The sequence below is a fragment of the Sinocyclocheilus grahami genome, unplaced genomic scaffold, assembly GCF_001515645.1.
Source record: "Sinocyclocheilus grahami isolate Dianchi unplaced genomic scaffold, SAMN03320097.WGS_v1.1 scaffold92.1, whole genome shotgun sequence".
In the NCBI taxonomy this organism is placed as follows: Eukaryota; Metazoa; Chordata; class Actinopteri; order Cypriniformes; family Cyprinidae; genus Sinocyclocheilus; species Sinocyclocheilus grahami.
Genome location: NW_015505271.1, coordinates 544,114 through 553,536, shown reverse-complemented (window position 1 = coordinate 553,536; position 9,423 = coordinate 544,114).

The following is a 9,423-nucleotide window of genomic DNA, read 5'->3' as shown; positions in this document are numbered from 1 at the left end:
CATAAACACATTTCATTACACCAAATACACAAAATAATGTTCTTTTTAGCAGCATCATATGACCCCCTTTAAATTATAGTAAGCCTTAAAGTTCTGCATAATTAAGGGCGTGGCCACTTGAGTGACAGGTGGATTGCCGCTGCTGACCATAGACTGAATAAAACTGCTGACACTGCCGTCGAGCCAGGTGCGCGTGGCTTCAGAAAACAGCTCCCGCTTTTTTAGCCCATATTTTTATTTATGCCCATATATCCAGGCAAATATCCTCTACTGACAAGCAAGGATTTATCAGGAATAATTTACACAGTGATATTTTACTGGGACACATGCCCCAGTAAAAATGGCCCAAAGAAGCCCCTGGCCTGAACGTTAGCCAAAGTACTGAGAACGTTTCCTGTTGGGGTATGTAATTTGTGCACATGTGGCAAAATGAGCAGTATTACAGAGCTTTTGGTGTGAAGTACTGTATCTCATAATGCAATGCACTTGACCTGCCATATCTAGTGTAAATGATGAATCATAGTGAAATCAGCCAAGAGGTTTCACATCTCTTTCTTGACTCATCATTTGACCGGACTCCCAAACTTTAAGACATTCAAATAATCTTTTTTATTTCATTTTATGTTCCTCAGTTGGTCTTCTGAGATGTCATCATGTTTACTAACTAATAACACAAACAAAAGAGGGCAAGAGAGCCTATTCATTTCCCCCCAAAAGACTCACTTGAATTGTTGCCATTAAAGTTTAATGCTTGTGGTGCAAGCTATCACAATTTGATGGAATACAGCAAGCCGCTTTGCTGAACGTCTCATCAAAATCTGCTGAATAAAATTAGTATAGTTCTGCTTATTTAATTGTTAGTCACATCACCAAGACTGTTCACCTCCCCAAAAGTGAACTCCTGCTCCTTAAACTTAACATGATGATGCAGTCCTCCTGTCTGATGCAGTGCTGTGTCCAGGTAGTATGAGAAGCCTGAGGATATATCTGATTAATGCACTGAAAAAAAATGTCACCGGTCTAAAGCTTCCACATCTGATGCTGTCATTAGATAGAACAGTGTGTGGCTAGATAAGGCAGCTTAGAGAGTTTATGCTCCCAGTATCCTGTGTGTGTGTATATATATATATGGATTAAGACTAATAAGGTTTGCCTGGTCAGTATGACCTAAATAGGCCCTGCTGTTTGTTGCTGTAACTACGCAATCTTCCTCCACTAAACAAGTGGTTTGAGTTTTTTAAATGCGAGGACACTTTTGTTAATAAGAATAAAACCTAAATGATTGTCAGTGTTTCTCATCTAATATTGATTTGGTTATGTGAGTCTGAGAGGTACATACGAGACATGGAGTCTGAAGACAGATTCTACTTTATAACTTTTTTTTTAACTCTAAAACGTAAACACTTTTACTTAAGTAAAACATCTGATGCATCTTAAATTGACTATTTAATTTATATAGTTTTACCTGGAGCTATAACGGTAAGCGAGTGTTTGTTGGTACTCACTTTAATGAGGAATATATGGCCAGAGTGGCCCCCAGTGGAAGCATTCTGCAAGTACAAGAAACATGAAGAAATAATTATTTCTAAAGCATTAAAATGATTTAACTCATTTAAACATTCATCCATAAGTTAAAGGAGGATGGGCCAATCTCTATTGAAATACCTACACAAAACATTCTGCATTAGTGAGCATTTCCATTAAGTTCAGAGCAGTGTTTTTTTAGCAATATTTATTCATTCATATTTTGAATTGTTTATTTTTGTATTATAATATTTTTTTAAGTTTGAATAATTTAGTTAATTGCTTTGTCCTTTTTAAATATTTCTATTTAGCTTTATATTTATTTTAATTTTAGTATTTTTAGTGCTTCAACTTGAAAGAAAATTTGAAAACTCGACTTTATTCAAATCCAAAAATTCTTACAAAAAGTTGATTAATTTATATTTTATTTTATTTAAATCTCATTTCATTTCACAATAATTTTAGTTTTAGTTAACAACACTGGTTCAAATTACCTACATGAAGAGAGTTAGTCGTGAAAAACAGATTGGGCTGTCAATAATTTTTGGCAGGTTTGAAATAAATATATATTTTTTTTACCAAATTAAGCTAACATTTTGAGATTTTTATACTCATTAACAAATCATAGGAAGTTTCATTAAGTAAAAAAAGTTATCCCTATTTAACATTTGACGTGAAATCAAGCAGAAAACTCAGATCCTTTCTCAAAAACTGAACACAACAGGTCCTAGCAGCAATAATTGGAGTGCTGCCACCTAGTGATGAAACAAAACACCTCAACAACATTACAGGTCTTCTGAAATTGTAATAAACATGTCACAATGTCACAAACAAAACAATCTATTATTGTATTACTTTATTAATCATTTTAAAGTTATTAAAGTTTAAAAACCTCTCATAAATAGTTTATACTATTTATTACACAGTTATACTATCAGTCAGCATTGAGGCATAGATATACTCCCTGCAGCACCTAGTGAGAAATGTGCTTGGTGGTGTTGAGATCAGCCTCAAACACCAGTAGCATTCCTCCTCATAGAGGTGGTGTAGACTGGAGTCCTTAGGGTGTTCTACAAAGTAAATCAAAGATACACATTACAAGTATTTCCAGATGGATATTCCAAGATGTCATGAGCTGAACACCTGATTAAAAAAATAGGGGAAAAAAAAGGAAGCATCTTGCCTGGAGTTTGAAGAGGCGTGCTTCAATGGGAATGATTTTGAGAATGGGTGGATGAGACACTAGAACTCTGGGTTTGCTGCGCACCAGACAGCCCTTTTCAATGTCCCAGTCTGCCCCCTCCAGATACAGGCCTGATACGAAACATCCTAACAGAGAAAAGAAAGAACATGTGTTTTTATCCTGTGCTTGAGTCTCAAAGTCCTCAAGTTCATTTTTGATGTGCTCTCACCCTGTCCAGGTCTCTCTTCGACCTCGTCCTCACTCCTGTAGTGAGTGACCTGTAGTAAAAAAAGTTATCCCTATTTAACATTTGACGTGAAATCAAGCAGAAAACTCAGATCCTTTCTCAAAAACTGAACACAACAGGTCCTAGCAGCAATAATTGGAGTGCTGCCACCTAGTGATGAAACAAAACACCTCAACAACATTACAGGTCTTCTGAAATTGTAATAAACATGTCACAATGTCACAAACAAAACAATCTATTATTGTATTACTTTATTAATCATTTTAAAGTTATTAAAGTTTAAAAACCTCTCATAAATAGTTTATACTATTTATTACACAGTTATACTATCAGTCAGCATTGAGGCATAGATATACTCCCTGCAGCACCTAGTGAGAAATGTGCTTGGTGGTGTTGAGATCAGCCTCAAACACCAGTAGCATTCCTCCTCATAGAGGTGGTGTAGACTGGAGTCCTTAGGGTGTTCTACAAAGTAAATCAAAGATACACATTACAAGTATTTCCAGATGGATATTCCAAGATGTCATGAGCTGAACACCTGATTAAAAAAATAGGGGAAAAAAAAGGAAGCATCTTGCCTGGAGTTTGAAGCGGCGTGCTTCAATGGGAATGATTTTGAGAATGGGTGGATGAGACACTAGAACTCTGGGTTTGCTGCGCACCAGACAGCCCTTTTAAATGTCCCAGTCTGCCCCCTCCAGATACGAAACATCCTAACAGAGAAAAGAAAGAACATGTGTTTTTATCCTGTGCTTGAGTCTCAAAGTCCTCAAGTTCATTTTTGATGTGCTCTCACCCTGTCCAGGTCTCTCTTCGACCTCGTCCTCACTCCTGTAGTGAGTGACCGGTGTGTAGAGAGTAGAGTGATCAAGAGGCCAGCCGTTCTTTCTGCAGGTGGCCTGGACCAGTGCTGTCAGGTATGATTCTGCGATATGCAAGCCTGACAGCCACATCGCACAGGGCTCTCCCTCATCCACCTACATAAATGAAAAACAATATGAGATAAACATCTATTTATTTAGTAGCCCATTTGATACATTTGATTAGCATTTCATTTACAGGAACTGACATAAAATGACCATACAGTGGGGTTCAAAATCCACACTAAAGATTTTGAATGGCAAATTTAATACAACCTGGATACATGATGTTTAAATAAGCATGTAACATAGTTCATAAGTTAATATTTACAAAAAATAACAGAAACTGACAAGGTTTTAAGTAAATCAGACAATAGGGGGCAATAACACCTCTGTTGTTCATCCAAGTGCACAGATGTTCAAAAGTACTGTTCAAATGTGTGGGGTCAGTAAGATTTGATTTAATTTCATTTTTTAAATAAATTAATAGTTTTATTAATTGAAAGTGACTTTTAAATTGTTACCAACATTTCTATTTCAAATAAATGCGTTTTTTTTAAATCCTTATTTATCAAAGAAACCTGAAAACAATTGTATCACAGTTTCCACAAAAATATTACACTGCACAACTGATAATATTAAGAAATATTTCTTGAGCACCAAATTAGCATATTAGAATGATTTCTGAAGGATCATGTGACACTGAAGACTGGAGTAATGGCTGCCGAAAATTCCGCATTTGCAAATAAATTACATTTTAACAAAGAGACATTTTAAATTGCAATAATATTTCACAATATTACGGTTTTAACTGTATTTTTGATCACACAACAACATTGGTGAGAATAAGAATCTTATAAGAAAAGAAAAAAACATTTAAAAAGTCTTACCAACCCCAAACAAAATGGTAGTGTATCAGCCATTGCAGATATTCAGGCAATTATTGGTCTGTCACTACTATAGACAGCTCTATCCTATCCTTGCTGGTACATATTATTTTGTTAAAAAGACAATAAGTAACAAAAAGCTAAGAGGGTGTCTTTCAAGAAAATAATGTTTTATATATGGTGTGATATTTGATTCTCACCCATGAACTGTATTGTTCATGTCGTCTCTTGAAGTGGATCATCCAGTTCCCCAGAGATTTTAGAGTATCTGGTGCCAGTTTCCTCCAGATAACAGGAATCTGCCCGTTAAACAGAGCTCACTGCTCATTCTAACCTCACCAGCCAGGACCTTCAGACAGAAAACACACTAGCATGGTCTCTACTGTGAAACCATACCAATTTTTTTATTTCATATTTAATGAACAATAATGCATCACAAACAGTTGTATTAATTGTAAGCTGGAAGAGTTTTAGATTTTTTTCTATCTCTTTGTCTTCATGTCACTTGCTGTGTGTAGTTAGCCAGAGAACGACTCATCCTGAGGGTGAGTTTGTTAAAACGTTCCAGCTCTCGTAACAGTACCACAGATGTTGGAGAAATCTCCAGCCGCCACTTCTTGCGAATCACGTCCAGGTCGAACACTTCGGGTAGTTTGCTCTGAATGTCCCGTGTCACCTGGCTGATGTACTCATCTCTACTAATGCCACCGCTAGAGTCACCTTTAGATTTTACATGGCAGTAAATATATTTAAAGCATTTAGAAAACAACTGCTATGGACTGATGTGTCAAATATATTAATTGTATATACATTTTAATTTGTATATGGTTAATACTGTATGTAGACACAATGATCATAGTGATCATGTTTGAGTAATATAAAGTAATATAAACTAGGTACCTGTCTGTGGTTGTAGCTCAATAAGATGAGTCCATATGTCTCGGGCAGCCTGTGTGTAGTATCCCATCTCAGCATTAGGGTGCAAACCAAACACCTCTGCTGTGTTAGCAAGAGGCAGTGACTATCTCATCTGCAAAACGTGGAGAGTTTGAGTGTCTGTCACATTCAAACCACAGTCTTTCTTATGCTAGACTGTGGGAAGCAACATACCAACATAAATCTGCTTGGGTCCATCTGGTGGGATCTTGTAGTCCACATCTTTACTGTGAGAAGTGGAAGGGCTGGAAGGTGTCGAAGATGAAGTCACCCAGATACTCATCCATGTAAACTGTGAGGATTCTACGATCAAAGCTATCAATAGCCCTGCCACCATCCATCACCTGAGACAAATGAAACAAATGTTCCTATGTTAATATATTTAAAAATTTTATTTATTCCTATAATGGGAAAAACCATTATTCCAGTCTTCAGTGTCACATGATCCTTCAGAAATCATTCTAATATGCTGATTTAGTGCTCAAGACACATTTCTTATTATCAGTTGAAAACTTTTTTTTTTTTTGTGAAAACCATAATCATTTTTTAGGATTCTTTGATCAATAGAAAGTTGAAAAGAACAATAAAAATATCTTGTAGCATTATAAAGCTTTTTTCTTTATCATTATTAATTTTTCTGCCTATAAAATGACATGATTAACTTAAATGTGATTTTTACCTCGCCAATTAGGTATTTGAGACTTCCCCATGGTATCATGGCATCTCCATGAGTGTGAGCTTTGGTCAGGTAGGTGTCCAAACTTTCCATACACACCTGAGAGACAATGAAACAACATAATTGAAAAGCAGTGAAAAGTGTCTTAAACTAACCTTAAACTACCTGAACATTTCAAAGAGTTTTGGTTTAGAACAGACTTACCAGATAGTCAGACTCCTTGAAATCATAAGGCACATTCCAGCCGATCTTGCCATACTTGTATTTTTCCTGAACCACAGCATGGAAGAAGGCCAGCACATAAACCAGACTGCGAAGGGCTGGGTCAGGACAGGTTTAGCTTCAGCCCATTCGGAGGTTCTGATACAACCTGAAGGTGACATGAGGACAAAATGAGTTAACACGGAAATGAATATTCACACATTAAATGTGTGCTGACCTTGAGGGATTTCTGCAGGATGCCGATGGGAAAGTCTTTAATGGGGTCTGTGGTGAGCCAAAGGCGGAAGGCTGGGTGGGGTTTAGTGATTCTTTCCAGTGCTTTCTCTAGATCTTTCAGCCATTTCACTAACAGGTGACAGTTTTGCAGCATCAGCCACTGGCCTTGTCCAACTGCAGTTTCCAACAGTTGCAATGCAACCTGAAATAGAAATGTCATATTTATACCTTTTAACAGATTTTCTTGTAGAATTCAAGCGTAGTTTTCCTAAATATGTCTGTTATCATATTAGCGGTGCAGTGCACTGTGCTGGTTACACGGATACATTGTTTTTGTTCAAATCAAAGCGTAAACAACTTAGAAAACGTATCCGCGTGGTGCAGCTGACACAGAATAGCATTCAGTGTTTGCGTTTAGTGGATACTCTCCAAATTCGGCACCAGGAGACGAATTGTTGAATAAAGTAGTTATTTTTCTTTTCTTTGCATACAAAAAGTATTCTCTTAGCTTCGTAAAATTACAGTTGAACCCCTGATGTCACATGGATTTTACCGATGTCCTTGCCTTTCTGGACCTTGAGCATGGTAATTACATTACTGTCTATGGGAGGGTCAGAGAGCTCTCAGAATTCATTAAAAATATCTTAATTTGTGTTCCGAAGATGAACGGAGGTCTTACGGGTTTAGAACGGCATGAGGGTGAGTAATTAATGACAGAATTTTCACTTTTGGGTGAATTAACCCTTTAATAAGATGGCATGATCGCAGTTAATTATATAAAAAGAAAGTTTATTAAATGGATTGGACTGGAATCCATTAAACTTCAAGAGATTAACAGGCTCTCCAGTACAGCCATAGTTATAGACATTCTGTGTAAGTGTATCCATGACGTTCTTCAGTCTAGTGGGCAGGATTGCATTGGGCAGAGACTTCAAACACCTCTAAAAAGGAAGCAAGTGAATACTGATACATGCTGTTGACCAGAGCCATCTCAGCCAGCACAAAGAACAAGACAGCTCCTCGCTTGGCAGCCGGACGGTAGCCATCTCTCAGTGTCTCAATATCACTGGCCATCTTTTCTGCCAGCTTCAGTTTTTCGAACAACATTTGGAGTCAAACAATGATTGTTAGATTGTAAACTGCTCATTTCCTGTTTAGTTTAATTAATTGGTATATACACTACTATTCACAAGTTTGTAGACAGTAAGTTTTTTTTAATAAGTTAATACTTTTAAAGTGAGGATGCATTCAACTTAAAAGTCACAGTAAATACTTTTTACATTGCAGGTAAACCAGCAGTTCCGTTCCAGGCTGAGAAACAAATAAGAAAGAAACAGACTAATATTAGTGTATGCCATTCTTCTAACAATGTAGCAAGTACATTGGGTGTTATGGGAAGTGTTCATGGTTCCAGTTGTCTTATTTAATGCAGCCTAAAAATCATTTAACGGATTTGAATATTAGAAATGAGTTAGTGTGTTAGGTGTAAGCCAGGTTAAAGAGATGGGTCTTTAATCTAGATTTAAACTGACAGAATGTGTCTGCCTCCCGAACAATGTTAGGTAGGTTATTCCAGAGTTTGGGCGCTAAATAGGAAAATTATGTTGATTTTGATATTCTAGGCATTATGAAATTTCCAGAGTTTTGAGAACGCAGCAGATGTGGAGGACTATGATGCAATAAGAGCTTGTTCAAATACTGAGGTGCTAAACCACTCAAGGCTTTATAAGTAATGAGCAAGATTTAAAAATCTATACAATGTTTAATAGGGAGCCAGTGCGGTAATGACAGAACCGGGCTAATATGGTCATACTTCCTGGTTCTAGTAAGAACTCTAGCTGCTGCATTTTGGACCAGCTGGAGTTTGTTTATTAAAGGGATAGTTCACCAAAAAAATGAAAATTCTACTCACCCTCATGTCATTCCGACCCTTTCATCTTCGGAACCCAAATTAAGATATTTTTGATGCATTCTGACAGCTCTCTGACCCTCCCATAGACAGCAAGGGTCCTTACATGATCAACGTCCAGAAAAGTAGCAAGGAGATCGGTAAAATAATCCATGTGACATCAGGGTTTCAACTGTAATTTTACAAAGCTACGAGAATACTTTTTGAGCGCAAAAGGAAAAAAAATAATGACTTTATTCAAAAATATCTGTATGTGAGGCAATTTGATGCATTTCTTTATTACAGTAGCATAGTGCAACAGTGTATGCACTCTAAAGTTACTGTACAGAGAAGTCTTACTGCAGGTACACCTACCTGTTTTCCTCCCTGAAGGTTCTGATGATGGAGGCGACGGTGAAGCGACTCAAATTTGGCTGTACTCGTTGCCCAGCCTCCCTCATAGTCATACCATGGACAAGGACATGGTCAACTAAAGTGGCTCAAATTTCACCTGAGACTGCTTGTCTCCTTGCCCTTCTTCTCCCTCCTCCTCCTCCTTCACCACGTCCTCCTCCTCTCCCTCCTCCTTCACCACATCCTCTTCCTCCTCCTTCATCACGTCCACGTCCACGTCCACGTCCACGTCCACGTCCATGTCCATGTCCATGTCCATGTCCATGTCCTCCTCCTCCTCCTCCTCCTCCTTTAAGTGATGTATCGGTACTTTTACTCCGCTATTTTCCTCCGTTTGTGGTCGTTACATGTTTATTTTAATGTTATTTTT